The 15,129-nt window shown below is 49.6% G+C and overlaps 1 protein-coding gene across 1 annotated transcript in view; it reads left to right on the top strand.

Moving 5' to 3' along the window:
- The window catches only part of LOC126581163 (receptor-type tyrosine-protein phosphatase kappa), a 78,596-nt gene that overhangs the window by 329 nt on the left and 63,138 nt on the right, over nt 1-15,129 (top strand). The window lies entirely within an intron of this gene.

Here is a 15,129-nt window from a genome sequence, read left to right as displayed (position 1 = left end):
AGTATTACTTTGCTGTTAAAGTTTTTTCCTCATCTTTTAGTCTATTCTTTTGCGAGTGCAATTCAATTTGCGGCCCTCTCTTTCTTTCATCTTTCTCCGTTTGATGTTACAATGTCTTCTCCTTTGTGCTTTCGATTAATTCGATTTCTCCTCGCTTGCTTTATCCTTTTTTGGGCATTATTTGCTCCGTCTTATTTAACAGGTTCTACATTGTCTTTTTGTTTTCACTGTTTCAGTTTTGTACATTGTGTATATAATGCTGTACTATATTCATACAAACAATTCACATTCGCATATCTGTCGTTGTAAAAATTGTATTTTTAATTGTTGTAGCGAATGTTTGTGCTTTGACAACAACTACGGGAAACATTTGTGGCGTTTTTTTTTCTTTTGATATCACATTTTCTAGTCTCCATTCAACCAGCTAATGATTATTGATCCAACGAAATGGTTGAATCGGAATCGGTGTCCCTTCCGCACACACAGATGCTTGATACGCATTGTGCGTTGCCTCATCGATCGGTTCGGATCGGATCGTCGGCCCTGGCAGACCATCAGGAGCCCCATTTTCTTTTATTCCCTAAACCAGTCGGTCGCCGATACTGACCCGTGGCGTTAGCACAAGGCACGAGATTAAAGCTGACCATCGGGTTAGCGAACAGTTTTCCAGTTCATTTAGCACCGGCCACCGAAGACCCGGGACCTGGTAGGTTAGGTATTTAGCGAAAGAGAGCACGAAGAGCGGGGCCTCCCCTGCTGCACCCGCATTCCCCACCTTCCGCAACGTTCGCCGGATCCCGGTTCAAAATTGTTCAGTTCACCGGATATCGATTCCGATCGGAGGCACGCGAACCTGAAGGAGGAGAAGCAGTCGGAGCGAAGGGATCCCAGGGATCCTGTCGCTGCAGAGGGCTAAACTTTCACTTTGTCTGTGGGCCCCTGGTTTTTGCGCCAAGATGCACTCTCCGCTCCGTGGCGCTACTGTTACCGATTGAACGTACTCGATGCTCGATTTCGCCTCGATTCCGTCTGAGGGCCGGTTTCCGGTTCAGTGGTTCACCGGCACCGGACCGGACATGCCATCATCATCGTCGCCGACGAGCGGTTCAGTGAAGAGGCGAACCATAGACCGAGCCAGGAGAGCAAATCAATGCCCATCGGTACCGGTCGCTGGCAAGCGAACGGCAGCGATGGACGGTTCGGAATGGCCGCCATTGGCTGTTGCCTTAGGGAGCTGAAACCATGGAGTACCGTCGGGGGCGGCCAGGGACGGTCATCTACGGTAATAATATTATTGTATCATTTTTCAACTCAAACAAGCAGCTCGAGCGACACAAGGGAGTGGTTCAAACATTTTCTCCGTTCGTTTCCACTGCAACCGGCGGGCCAGACTCGGACACAGTCTGCTCATTTCCGCCTTGGTTGGGCCGTTTCGTTCGTTGGCTATCACCTTTTCGGGTCGATAGTGCCTTGTTTACGGATCGGCTTCAGCCTGGTCACGCTGGACGCTGTGCGGATAAATACTGACTAGCGGGATAAACGTACGGGGACGCAAGAGGAGGGCGACTGAACGTTCAGCCAGCCAAGCCAGCCAGTCGAGCGGATGTTCATAAGCCAAGGGCTTTTCTTTGCCAGCAACGGTTGGGCGCCACGCTAGTAGCTCGAGCGAAAAATGTGTGACTGTGTACGTGAGTGGTAATACGATTTCATTTTGTTCTTGCGTTACTTTAATGCGATACAGGACCCAAACGAAGCAGTTGTTAGTTGGAAATGTGCACGATTTTCATCTTTAAAATATGCCATTTTTGGCTCATTGATGTTTCCAGTGAGCTTGTGCCACCATTTGATCGAGAAGTTTTGCTAATAAAGAGTGTAAATTGTAGATTGCGCTGTATTTGTGAAAAGGGTTATTACATTTGTATTATCAGAATGCGTGTAGAGCATGTTCAAAAGAACACTTCATTTGCATTTAAAACAAGGAACGCGCCAGATAACCATTCCGTTGGAATATTCCAGGTCATAAATGGAAATAATGACATGACATGAATTTCTACTACAACAAAGTACATCTTTATGTAGTTTCTATGTTCATATAAAGGAAATACATATAACATTTCATTATTAACAGGTATCAATTTTGCTCCTTGTACTATAGGCCTCAATTATCTATTCTATTCTCAATTATCAATCGTTAATCGTTTAGTTATTGCTGTCATTAATGACCGAGAAACATAAATTGAAGTCAAGTTGCAGTGCGATTAATACGTTCTTAGCTGGTAAGTGGCAAATGTACAATTGTTGTAACAGAATGTAAAGCCACCGGACCGTGATTGGAATCTTCTAAACCAGCTATCTCAATAAGTTTCCATAAAGCACATTTCATTGACTCGCCATATTACTCACTGGCGCTGAAGAATCAAACATCTGCAGCAAGTTTATGGCATACACTTGCTAACTATAAAGCAAAACAAGCACCCCAGTATCCACTTCCTGGTCACCGTGAGCTGTTTGAGCTGTGGAATCGTATCGCAACCAATCAAGTGTCAAAGATTCGATCACCTAAGATAACGAGAGCCATTGGGATGGTGGCGTGAAGTGAGTGCCCTAGCGAAATCTCCTGCCAAGGAGCTTAATTCCGCCGCGATTGAGATTGAGAGCGAACTGACAGTTCGCCTGACACACATACGCCAGGATTGACTTACTGAAACACGCCAAGAAGTCGATTCCCAGGATCAGCAGACCCTCACGTAACCGGGCGTGGAGCGACACGCACGGGCAGCATCTTATCATCTTCAATCCGTACCACACCCGCCCCTTCAATCACGCTCTGCCGCAATACTCGATTGCATAATCCATTTACGTCGTAAGAAAGTCAGCGAGCGAGCACACGGCACTCGGTCGCGCGCCTCATCATCTACTCCCGACGATGCCGGGTCGTCGTCGTCGGTGAAACGTCGAAAGCATCAGCATCTTAATTAATTGACGGGTAGCTTTTTCGTGGGACTACCGGTACCCGATCCGGCACGGGCGCAACCTGGGCGAAAGTTGTTAGCAACCAGACCAGGCCACCAGGTTCCTGTTCCGTCCTGCTGCTTTCCGATCACCACCTTGTTATCACCAGGCCGTCCCTGGCTGACAGTGGAGTCGACCGACCAACCAACCAACCGACCGATCTACCTGGGTGATACTGGAGGCCACCGAGGGAGGGAGAGAGCGCGCGTGACGTTAGCCGGCATCGAGCACCTTTGGATTTTGGGAAGGAACCTTTCCTTAATCCTCCATCCCCCTCCGGCCTTATGCTCCTGCGGGGAAAGGTGGTACCAACAGTTCCCTTCCCACGTTCTTTCTCACTGTCCTTCTCTCTCTCTCTCTCCCTTACCGCATCGAATTGCCATATTTATGCGACTTCATTATTCATACCACGGGTACAATCTCTGCCCGGGAGAATCAACCCACCAGGTGCCGCTGTCGCCAAATATGAAAGATGCGCCACGTAAGATGACAGCAGCAGCAACAGCAGCAACAACTGCTAGTACCCGGTGGAACAGAGTCGGTAGAGACCGATCTCGACCTCAGCCTCACGATGTGGACCAGCCGCCTGAACACGGTGGGTGTGCGGGACATGGAGTTGGTTCATATCGATCGTAATTTAATATTTTCACTTCTGCAGATTGGAAAAGTTTGGCCCGATGTTCCGTTCAGAGTGTTTGTTTTTTTTTTGTTGGAGGGGGGAGGGGTTCATTCTTGTTTTCCTTTTATTTCCGGTTGCTGTTGCTCTCACCCACTCTGCTACAATGATGCAGTGCTGCTGGTCCGGAAATGGTTTTGTTTTTCCACCTCGTCTCGGGGGGTTTGTTCCTCTTGTCTCCTTTTGCGGCTACCATCGGGGTTGGGTTTTGTTTATTTTCATTCACTCTTTACTCCACCGCCCCCCAGAACGCGTCGAGGATGTTTGCATACGAGCATAACCTTGAGAGCGGCCGTTTGTGACCAGATGGAGCACGGTGGGTACTCCAAGGAGGACACACCGATCGCACCATGCTGCGAAGACACAATGCGTGTGGAGGCAACTCTCGCTGGATGATGACATCGCGGTTGCTAGCGAGTACCTTTCGCTTCGAGCTTTACGAGCACGCACCATTCGTGGCATTCGCATTCCCTCTAAAGGAGCAGCAACAACAGCCATTAAAACGCACCAGAGGGACCTTAAAGTTCGTGCTGTGCTCGTGGTGTAATACCGTGAACGAGTTAATCCACCCGGCACATACCGAGTTTATCTCGACGTTACCGAGGATCATATAACTTGACTATCATCTTGATAGGTTAATGTTATTGTCACTGCTGGGGGGAGATTAGGAGCTGCACCCGATAACCATCGCCGTTCTTGGACCTTCTCGCACCCTTTTGCCCTTCCTCCGATGGCTGTTTCTCGGTAGACGGTACGGTCCCCTATGTGCCCCTTTCGCGTAGCTGACCCACAGTCAGCTTGAGTTTAACGAATTATTCATCGCTCGTTGTATTCGGTTAAGGTATCGTTGGGGCTGAAATGCCGATACAGAGGGGGAGGTGTACAAGGGCTACTTTAACTGCTTGAGCAGAATACTCGCGTACACATGCTCCTGGCAGAGTGAGGTAAGAAAATCTTGGACACCCCGACCGGATTGAAGTGTGTTTACACAGTTGGAGCTTCGGTTTTCGTTGATTCGCTTCGAGCACAATTTGAAGCTTCTTATCTTGCCAATGGTCGGTAGTCCTTGGTAGGTGGTGCTCACATGCCTTGCCGAAGCTGTTGTGCAAACCTTCAGCTAGCAGCTACCCCAGCTTTTCGAAACTGGAGCAGCCACTTGGGGACAAAGATATTCGATATTTTTTCTCCCTTGGATGTGGTTAGTCCCAATGTTTAGAGAGCAATTTGGTGGGCGATGGGCGGCCATGTTTATCTAGAACAGACGAAATGTGTGACCACGTAAGTGCCCTGGGAGGGATCCTGTAGCTTTTTCGAGAACGGCTTGGAACGTAAAGTGGTAATCTGATTCCGGCGGACATGTTCAACAACTTCATTAATTGAATTACGTGCAAGGATTGGTTTGACGTTGGCGCGAAGCAACCAAATCACTAGAACAGAGAGTAGATCTTAGTTCCTTTCATATTCAACGATTAAGGCTGGGAACATTAGGCAGAACCTCGCACTCCACGCCCGGGACCGTAAATGAGCGTCATTTTTCTTATCAATCCGGGTTGATAAATCCTGTAAACATTAGTCGCTTTCGGCGAGATTAAACCTGTGCCAAGGCTCTCGTGTTCGTGCTCGTGCTCGTGCTCGGTACTTACTCACTTCCCCCTCCCGGGCACGGTCTGCGTCTTGTCCGATCCATCACAGGACTATTGCTGCTGGCACCCTCCCTTGCGCCAACGCTGGGGCGCTGTACCACACAGCTACAGCTGACAGGCTACTTTGTCATCTTCATCATCCTCATCATCACGGGCACGGTGACTATCATCCGTCTCTCCGGGATCGGGCCACCGGGATCACAACTCCGACAATACGTTCCTCCCACGTGCAGCCTATCGTAAATCACGCTCCCCTTCGCCACCTGCGGTTACATCCCGGTAAGGACACGAAGCTGTTCGCAAGGCCAAAGAAGAGACAGCATCTTCCGTACTTCGGAGCACAGCTCAGCCAAATCCGTGATATTTTTTAAACCCAAACACCACGATAAATCGCGACAAACTTCACTGCCAGCGTCGCGGGACAGCAATAGAGACGTTCTCGCGCTTGATTCGGTTGGCTTGGGAATATCGTGATCGCAATCTTCAAGTGCTGTGTGCTGGCTGCTGATTTCAAGTCGTTTAGACAACGTCAACGGCTCCTGGGCTCCCAAAATCCTCACCACCATCGTTGTCTTGGAGCTAAAACTCCCAACAATAGCACTGTCAATAAACGCTTTCCAATACTTTTCACAGTAAGCAAGCTGCGTGGGTGCCGCTGCTGGGATTTTCCTAGAATTTCCACCCAAAAAAAAAAACCGTCCCGACTTGCAGCTCCAGCCAACTGCTGTCCATTCTGTTAGCGCGATGATGGCGGGTGCGCGCGTGCCTAAAGCGTAATCCACTTATAGCGCAAGATGTCTCGTCACTTCGCTATTGTTTGGCATTCCTCGGTGGCTCCGCGAGGCGAGCCTCGAGCCTCGACGAATCCGTCAAACCCCCCGGAGGCAACTCCGTCCGTGAAACAAACAATCCATAATTCTTCGTCCCAAAACCCACGCACTCCGGGAGACGACGAGGTCGACGAATTCGCGGAATAGGTCCCGGGGGTGCGCCGAAGGTGTTATTTGGTTTGCGGCACACTTTACCTGCTCCACAACAAAACCGTGCCCCCAGCGCATCACATCTTAGATAGAGGGATTGGCTTTAGGGAGCGAGGTAGCTACCACCAACTTTACGTCTTTTAGTGACAAACGGGAAGGAGGGCGATTTAGTCCCTTTAGCTCCCGTGAGTTCCGAATCCAATTGATGTCACTGTTGGCCCGCACCCTCCTGTGGCCTGTTGGTTGGAGCCTATCCGATAGGAAGGCACGTCAACGATTGTGAGGTTATTTGGTCGGCGAACGAAGTCGAACTTGTTCAAATTGTTGAGCACTGCTGCTGCTGCTGCTGCCGGGTGCCGGAGCCAGGAACAGGCTACCCCACCCGTGTCGGTTCCCTGGTGACGCCTGGCCCTTCCGGGACCGGGCTTCCGTTTGCGCTTTCTTCTCACGTAACGCATTTTCGTTCGTTTACTCTCCATCAAACGGCTCGGGATTTCTTCTGTCACTCTGTTCCCCATTCCCCCCGGGGCGGGGGAGGGGTTTGCTAAGATAGCATACGCACCCCCGTCGCCAACGGGTGACAGAAATGGTGGCTCTGTTGTCGCCCCCTTCCTTTCTTACTTACCGACAACCCGGAACATTTTCTTCACTCGATGGTGGCGCCACAAGATTCTGGCCTAAACAACTTCATCACTTCGTACGAGATGTACTTCCACGGTCGCACGGACTGCCGTAAACAAACATACACGGTCGCACGGAAGCACGCTTTGCTACCTCAAAATGGCCACCACTCGTGTGCCGCTCGCGTGTGTGTTTAGTTAAGAAAGGTGTCCGGGACCAGCAGAAACTAATATCCGGAGTGAACGCTACCAGACATGACATCGGGGGGGTTTTTCCGGCCAAATTGCGCCCTCCACCCTCTCCCCGGGAACACGGTATGTGTCAACCCATTCCAGCGCGGGGTAACAAAACGTCCATGACGGAGCAAACAATGTGCTCGGCCTGGAGAACACAGGTTTCCTCTGTTTTCTTCTTGACGTTCTTCTTTAAAACGGATTGGGCTTCCAGTAGAAACACTTTAGGGCAGTTCACATTATGCTTTGATCAATAATCCTTTGGATTGGTAGTGAGTACAGCGTACAGCTACGTCACCAAGGAAAGTCAATTGGTAAAGCTACCGATAAAGACGGCAATCATGATTGATGCCGGGAAATCCGTCGTATAGAGGCTTGAGCGGGCGACCTTTTATCTCTTGCGATTAGAAGATCGTTATAAGGTTAAAAAATTAGAGATATCATGACAACGATACGGTCGATGAGCATCGTTTGTCGTCTTTAAATAAAGGCTGAGAGCTTTCGTTGCATAGAAGGATAATGAATTAATCTTTGTATCGTTGAAAAAAGAGCTGTCTGATTGGTATGCAAAATGAAAATCATTCTCTAGAATGGATGTTGTTTTATGTGCGCTACTAAAACGCTGTCAGAAATGTGAGGCCATAAAGCTGACGCCAAAATATAGTGACTTTTTGAAAAGAGCTTAGGCAACATGGATACAACTCATTCATTGATGTATACACCCGGTATCCCATTAAGATTAGTAAATGCAATTTCATTTCCGAATCGCTTTGTCAGCAATAAAAGCGACTTTCCCAAATTCCTCCCCTCAAGCCCCATCCTGCTTTCGATGAAAGCCATAAGAAAGTCGAGCGAGTGACACCGGAGACACTCATGAAAGCCATTTAAACTGTCAGCAACCGATTCTCTCTCTCTCCCTCTGAGGTTGTACTGACGGTGCCACCCCGAACGACTCAGCAATCCAGCAGCGAGCAGCGAGCACCTCAGCGGCCCATTTCAATCACAGCAACCAATGTCTCGGTTTAATGGAAAAACATCCTTCTCGCGGTGGTAGCGTCTCTCGCTGGCGCAGTGGGGCAATAGCTTTTGAAATTAAAATAAGTTTCACGTTTCCCTGGACCATTTACACTCCCCTGTTGTCCCCGTGTCCCTCTGCTGTGCTGTGCTGAGCTCGACCGACAGCTGTGCTGTGGATGCGTGCTCGGTGCTGTCAGGAAAGTTCGGTGCCTTGGCGTTGCGTCGCTACGAAGCCCATGAAGACCTGCTCGCTGCTAGAAGAATGCCGGAAGACGTGGCGTAGCGTAGCGTACCTTCGTTTGGTTTGGTTTTCGGGATATTCCTCTGCCGCCGCTGCTGCCAAATATCAAGCGTGTGGATGGATCCTGCTGGTATATGCCGCCCACCTGTGCCCTGCGCCCTGCGCCCTGCGCCGGTGCTTCCGGGTTCCGAACGGAGCTTTAATGAAAATTTATTATCTTTATCTTCCCGCAACTTCCGCCCGTCTGCCACGAAAGGTAACAGCTGACTGAGTGGAGCAGCCAGAGAAAAGCAACCTCCTTTCACGAACCTGGCACACTCCTTCTAGTACGGGAAGGTGGCGAGAAAAATCATATCCCCATGAGCGTGAGCAGTGGGAAGAGAGGGGGCCAAAGAAAGCTGCAAAGGTAAGCCAGTGTACAGACCACAATCGCATCCGTCCGTAAACCTGGGCCTGTGCCAGTCTGCAGCACACGGAGGTCCTGCACCAATCTCGAGGACCAAGAGCCGTACACCATTCGTGTATGTGTTCCGCGATATTGGCAGTCAGGGTAGGGCTGAGCAAGATCCGTCCGGGTATTCGCTTCCGCGAACTGCAAGCAAGACACAAATCTTGATATCGTTCTGCTTTGTACTCTGGCGGACTACGTAAACTGTGGTTACGCACCACCAACGGAAGGAAGTCGTTGACGTTACGGTGAACACCGGTGAAGGTCATTGCTTTGGGCTCCAGTAGATAGGCTCGGTCGTGGTCGTTCCTTTTCAACGTGCCATCAACAAACTCTCTCTCTCTCTGTTTGGTTCACGGTTTACAAACATTTCCGCTAACGTATGCGTCTGCCTAACCATTTGAAATGGAAGTGAAAGTGACACCAGTCGGCTGCCGGTGGATCCTGTTGGAGCAAAGGATAATGAAATGAGAAGCTCATGATTATCTTTTCCTTGGAATTGACCTGATTGTGACCCGATGTGCTCCTTTCCTTCTTTGACATTCGTTTGTGGGTCACACAAAACCCATGGGGAGTGCGTGATGACCGGAGTGTCTTAGTGGCTTAGCGCAGTGTTTGGGGAAATCATGCGGTTACCGAGCGGTCGGTAGCATGATGGTGACCGCATTGGCTAACTCGTTTAATGTAATGCGATGAGCATGCTGACGTCCCCATCAGTGGCTGCTGCTCACGGTTGACTAAAGCAATACTGGCATAATCATGAGACCGATCCACCGGCCCCATTCCCACGCCTGCTGATATGAAGTATAGCGAAGCTACTTGGTGTAGTCTTCCCACCAGGAGCTGCTTCATTGGCATAATACCGAAGTGTATCCAGAATCCCAAATGAAGTGATCTCTATCATTCGATAGAAGATGCAAGACGCATGCCGCTCGTTCGGTATTGTCGTTCTGGACGTTCTGGTTGGGTTGCAAAGCTCCTCATCACCACCACAAGGATAATGAAGAAAGCCAAACGAAGACAGCAAAAAAAACCGGGGTAGAAAAACGTGCGAACAGCGTAGCATTTGAGATTTGGTAGGATGAGCCGAACTGGTCCATGGTGAATGGTCGAGTAATAGACATTTAACAGGCTGGGGCTGACACAATTGCGCCTTTGTGCAACTGACTGACTGACAGGTGGTGTGAGGAGGAGTGTACATGATGGACAGGATAGCGAAACGAAGAACGACACAGCCAAGATGTCAGCCAAAGATTCCGCTCCAAATGACGTCTCGATGTACGCCAGCAGGACATAGCAGCAGCCGTCGCTCGGTACGGTATTCCGTTTGCATTCAGTGTCAGTGCTGACTCGGCCACGTCTCGTGCCGTTTCCAGGAGGAACACATCACATAAGCAGAGAGCCAGAAACGAAGCCTGAAGTCGGCTGGAATGGAGTCGGCCTATTGCTCCTCGTCCGACACTGACCGAATGTTCCAAACCAAAGAAACACGCTAACGTCAGCACCATCCAGCACCGAACAGCGGAGGTCACAGAGCAAGATATCGCCATCACACACAGAGACCGAGAACCGTGCACAGTGACGACAACAACAGTCACAGCCAGCGTCGAAATTTGCCCAGTTGAATTTATTCTTCCACCGTGAGCCCATGGGAGCGTCACAGCGTGGTCACAAATAGAGCTGAAAGATTAACAATACACCCCTCAGGACGGCCGTTCCGTTTCGGGCGATGAGAAAATAAGGATTCTTCTTTGCCCCCGCATCGAATTGTGCGCCGCTCACCGAGGAGGAGTGATGCCAATGAGACCTTGACAAAATGGAGGACACGAAGATCAAAGGGAAAACATCGAAAAACCAACCCCAACCGGTCCGAAACCGGTGGCCTTGGTCACCGAAAAAAGGGATGCCAAAAGCAGCGACCAGATTTCCCGTCCGCGTACGTCATGGATCACGCACGCCATCCGCACCACGTCCCCGAAGCACCGCCAGTGAGAAGGAAAATAATTGCAAAATTGTTTCCATAATCGCAGCATTAATCCGGTGGGAAATAGTTTCGCCCCCGGGGGCGAGCGGTGGTGGGCAAATGGGGACTGCAAATGGCAGATTCACTAATTAGGCGGCGGCCTGCGCATTGTTAGCCAACCGTTCGGCGGAAGTCAACTTGAAACCGTGGTGGCCCTGTGCACACATACATACTATCGTGTTATCGTCGGGTGCACACACATGATAATTGTATTAACTGAAAAACGTACAGAAAGTAGAACGGTCCTTCCAGCGGTGCAGGGAGGTAACTCTTGGTTTGGTTTGTTTGCATGCAGTGGTTGGTAATGTAGTTGGTGAATTGTGTTTTCCTCGAAAAGCCCCGGGATTGGAGCAGTAATGGTTCGATATCCTGTTGGTTGTAGGTTGGTCGAAAGCCGGTAATTAGAGAGAGAGCACGAACCACACGACCCCGGAACTCGCGACTTGTTTGACCAATTTGTTGTTGTTTGGCCATTACGTGCACTTTTCGCGTGTTTTGCGAAGTGGTTAAAGTCTGCGGGCGATTCGAGTCATAATATTGGTTCCCATTTGATATTTCCGTTGCATGCACTGTTCTTAGTAGTATTGTAACAAGCAACGATTCGAATAATCACGTTTGGTTACAAAATTCCACCTGTTGAATGCAAATTGCATTAGTGGAAGATATTAGGCAACTTTCGAATATGAGCTTTGCTAAATTTAAAAATCTCGCTTGATACAAACACAAATCGACCGTTTAATTCTATCGGAAACCTATGCAAATATGATTCAATAGCGTCATAAATATGCTAAAACATAGCGTTAAATTGGAATAATATCTGTCTAGCGATCACAGATAGAACATATTTTCTTGCCATTTTTTCGCATGCCAGAGGAAACTCGACCAAGTAGTACGACCACAATGTGTTACAGTATAACAACAAAATGATTCTCATTACTTTGCGGATCACACCAGGATTAAAACGGTTAAATCCAACTTATGATACCCCATTTTATGCTCCCCATATTCTCTCCATCAGCGCCGTATCTCGATGTGAATCCAACTCGTGACTCTGCTTCCGAATGTCCGCAACCGTGGTGAAAAAAAAATCATAATTATGTTTGCTACGCAATGTTCAATTGTGCATAAAATTGGAAAACGCAAAAGATGCGAAGCGCGAACGCTCGCATGAGCGTGCAGGATTATTAACTTTAATCGCACCCCACCCTCTGACGCGTGTTTTCTTCGTCGAAATCGTTTCGCGTGCTCGCGTGCTCGTTAACTGAGTGTCACCGAGCAAGTAGCGCGTTTGATAAGATTCCGTTTTGGGTTCTGCTGACTGAGTCCATCCCCTGAAGCTGACTACGCCCGTCCTTTGGTTGCCCGAGGCGCGATAACTGATAATTATCGTCTGCATCGAATCATGACGATCATGTCGATCGGATTCATCATGGTTTCTTTTTTTTTTTTTTGCTTCTGGATGCCGCGCGAAGGTCGCTCATAATTTTGCACAACATAACAAGGACGGCCGACCCGGCCTTGTGGACGACCAGTGCGAGAGTGCGTCATTATAATGTCATTAGCCATTAACCATCGATACTTTGCCTGCCACCGGCGCACCGTCATCGTTTTTGGACGGTCGCGCTCGTGTGACAGCGTGTTGGATGGATGGTTCGATGGCCGGCCAGCCGGGTTGGGGGAGCATGATTTCACCCAATTTTCCACTCGTTCTGGTTGACATATTCTACGCACCGAAAACGTCTGCTGCTCGTGCTCTGCTCGACATCTCCGGACGTGGATCCATGGTTACGGAAATACAACATCTTCCCAAAACATCCTTACTTCCGTCCATTTGGCTGCGGCATTAGTGATGGTGATGTGAGTGGTTGTGGCTGTTTGTGTTTGTGGGTGGGTGTGATGGATGGAGGGAAAGTGATTCCAATCCAAACGGGTAGCCTCTTAAAGAGATTCGCCTGCAATTTCGCTAACATCGGCAGCTAACATTTCCAAGCAACCAACCACCAACAACAACCGCCACGGCCACGTTGTGCAGGATAGTAATGATCACCATCACCAAGGAATGAAAAATGGCGGCTCGATCCTTCACCGGGACCGGAGCGAAGTGAATCGAGAGAAAAAAAACCCCCCTAAAATAACACAAAGTGGAAAACGCTAAAAGGATCATCGTGAAGGACCTGCTCTCGTCCTCGAGGGCTCCATCCATGGCGCCGTTTGCGTGTGCCACGTCTTTGGTTGTGTGGCTAATAATAGCGATTGCTATTTTTAGTTCACGTCCTGCACGTCCCCATTCGTTCGCTTCACGCTGGATCGTACCAACAACTCCACTCCACGTCACGTCATCGCTGGATTGGGAGCGAATGAAGCGTCAAGCGTTCGCAGCGCCTTGATTCTGCCTTCAGCCATCCAGCCATCCTGCCAGAGATGCCAGAAGAAAGGCGCTTGCTCGCTTATGGCGTCTCGTCTTATGGGTAGCGCTTCTAAAGCTTCAGAGATGCGCCATATTGATAGCGACAGCGACTTGACCTTGCTTCACCTTCGCCACGTTCGCCGTGTACGCGGATTAATCAAATAAAAGATTAAAATGCTGAAGATATTGCAAACGATCTGCTTCTTCGCTTCGCTGATGGGGAATCCTTGTGAAAGCTTAGCGAAACCATTGAAATGGAGGCAAATGAATGAACGGGAAAAAGGTTCTCGCCCGTTTCTCTGCTCAAAAAACTCCCTTCCAATGGCTTCGTTTACTGAGGGGCCGGACAAGCCCTGGAAACACTGGTACGAACGAGGAGTTAATTTTGGTACCCTGGAAGCTTTGGTTTCTAAATTTACACTACGACGGGGGCAGACTAGTAGGACGGTCCGGAAAATTACGCTTAATGATCGCCAACATTCCGACCATCCTCCAAGCAACTGCCCCGGGAGTCGGTGACGGAGGAGGCTGCTGCTTTCATTATTGATTCTTCTCCGTTTTATTGCGCATTCGATGGTATTTTATTTAGACATTGATTCAATCGTTGCACCCATAAACATCGTGCGGGAAGTCTCGAGAGCTTTCCATACCTCTCCGGCCGCTTGCCGCTGGCTTCCCTGACACCCAATCATCAACCGTCGTCGTTCCGGGGGCGTTCCCCCGGTTCCTTGCACGCATTCGCCACGCATTTTACGATTTCTGATTTTATTGCTGACCCTGAAACATTATGGTTCACCCTCCCCCCCTACCACACAGCCTACGATCGGTGCCCGATGTGTTTGCGTAGCGGAGAAGCTTTAGCCCGGGGGTCGATTGTTTTTTCTTCTCCCTTTTTTCTTTTGTTTTGCTGCCTCCAAATCATCACCGGAATGTGGTTTTATGTGTTTTTCATGTTGCGTTGTTTTGGGGTCTTTCGATACGCGTCCGCATTGGATCTTCGCTCGGTCCGTCGGCCTCGGTCTGCCTCGTAAGATTAGCGCGATATTGCTGCGAGTAATTAATTTTCTTTTCTGCAGTTTGTACATCATCTCGGTGAAGACAATGCAGAACGGTACCGCCAGGAGAGAATAAGGCCGCCCCCTTGTGCCACCTGCGTGCGGTGCTGCGTTTTGTTTCCTTTTTGATATTTTTTTTTGTGGTGTGGTTGCTTTAGATTTGTTGAGGGGTTGTGGTTGAGCGATGAGGTTTTTCCTTTAATTTCCACACCGCCGCCGTCGTCTTTGCCCTCACCAGCAACAGCAGCAGCAGCAGCAGCGTTTGGGTTCTCGAGTCCCTTTGTTCACCTTTTCACTGAACGGCACGTTTCAGGTGAAGGAAGCTTGTTGCTGTCACGCGGTTCCTTGCCTTCCTCGGCGCTTTTTCCGCCGTGCTGAGTGACGCAACGCCACGCAACCAAACCTTAACAAGATAAAGGACCCGAAAGTGTGGGTGCGGTACGCGGCACGGAGAGAAGGTGGATCGAGCAGTCGTGCAGTGGTGTCGTAAAAATTAGCGGAAAATCGGCGGAAAATTGGAACCGTACCTGCGTGATGGCGACGATGGTTCGTGGAATACTTTCTTCTTTCTTCCTTCCTATGTCGCTCGATGCCTCGCTGCCTGTCGTGCTTTCAACTTGAACAGATGAAACCTCACACAAGGGCCTCCAACAGATCCGGCGCGGTTGAAAGAATTCAAATTATACAAATTAATGCCAAGGCAACGCGGGGCGCCATTTTCAACTGAACTGATCGACAACACCGACGGACGAACGGACGGAGTGGCAGGTGGC

This window comes from Anopheles aquasalis, chromosome 2, assembly GCF_943734665.1.
Source record: "Anopheles aquasalis chromosome 2, idAnoAquaMG_Q_19, whole genome shotgun sequence".
Lineage (NCBI taxonomy): Eukaryota > Metazoa > Arthropoda > Insecta > Diptera > Culicidae > Anopheles > Anopheles aquasalis.
Note: the sequence above shows the minus strand (reverse complement) of the source record. Positions and strands in the feature narration are given on the sequence as shown.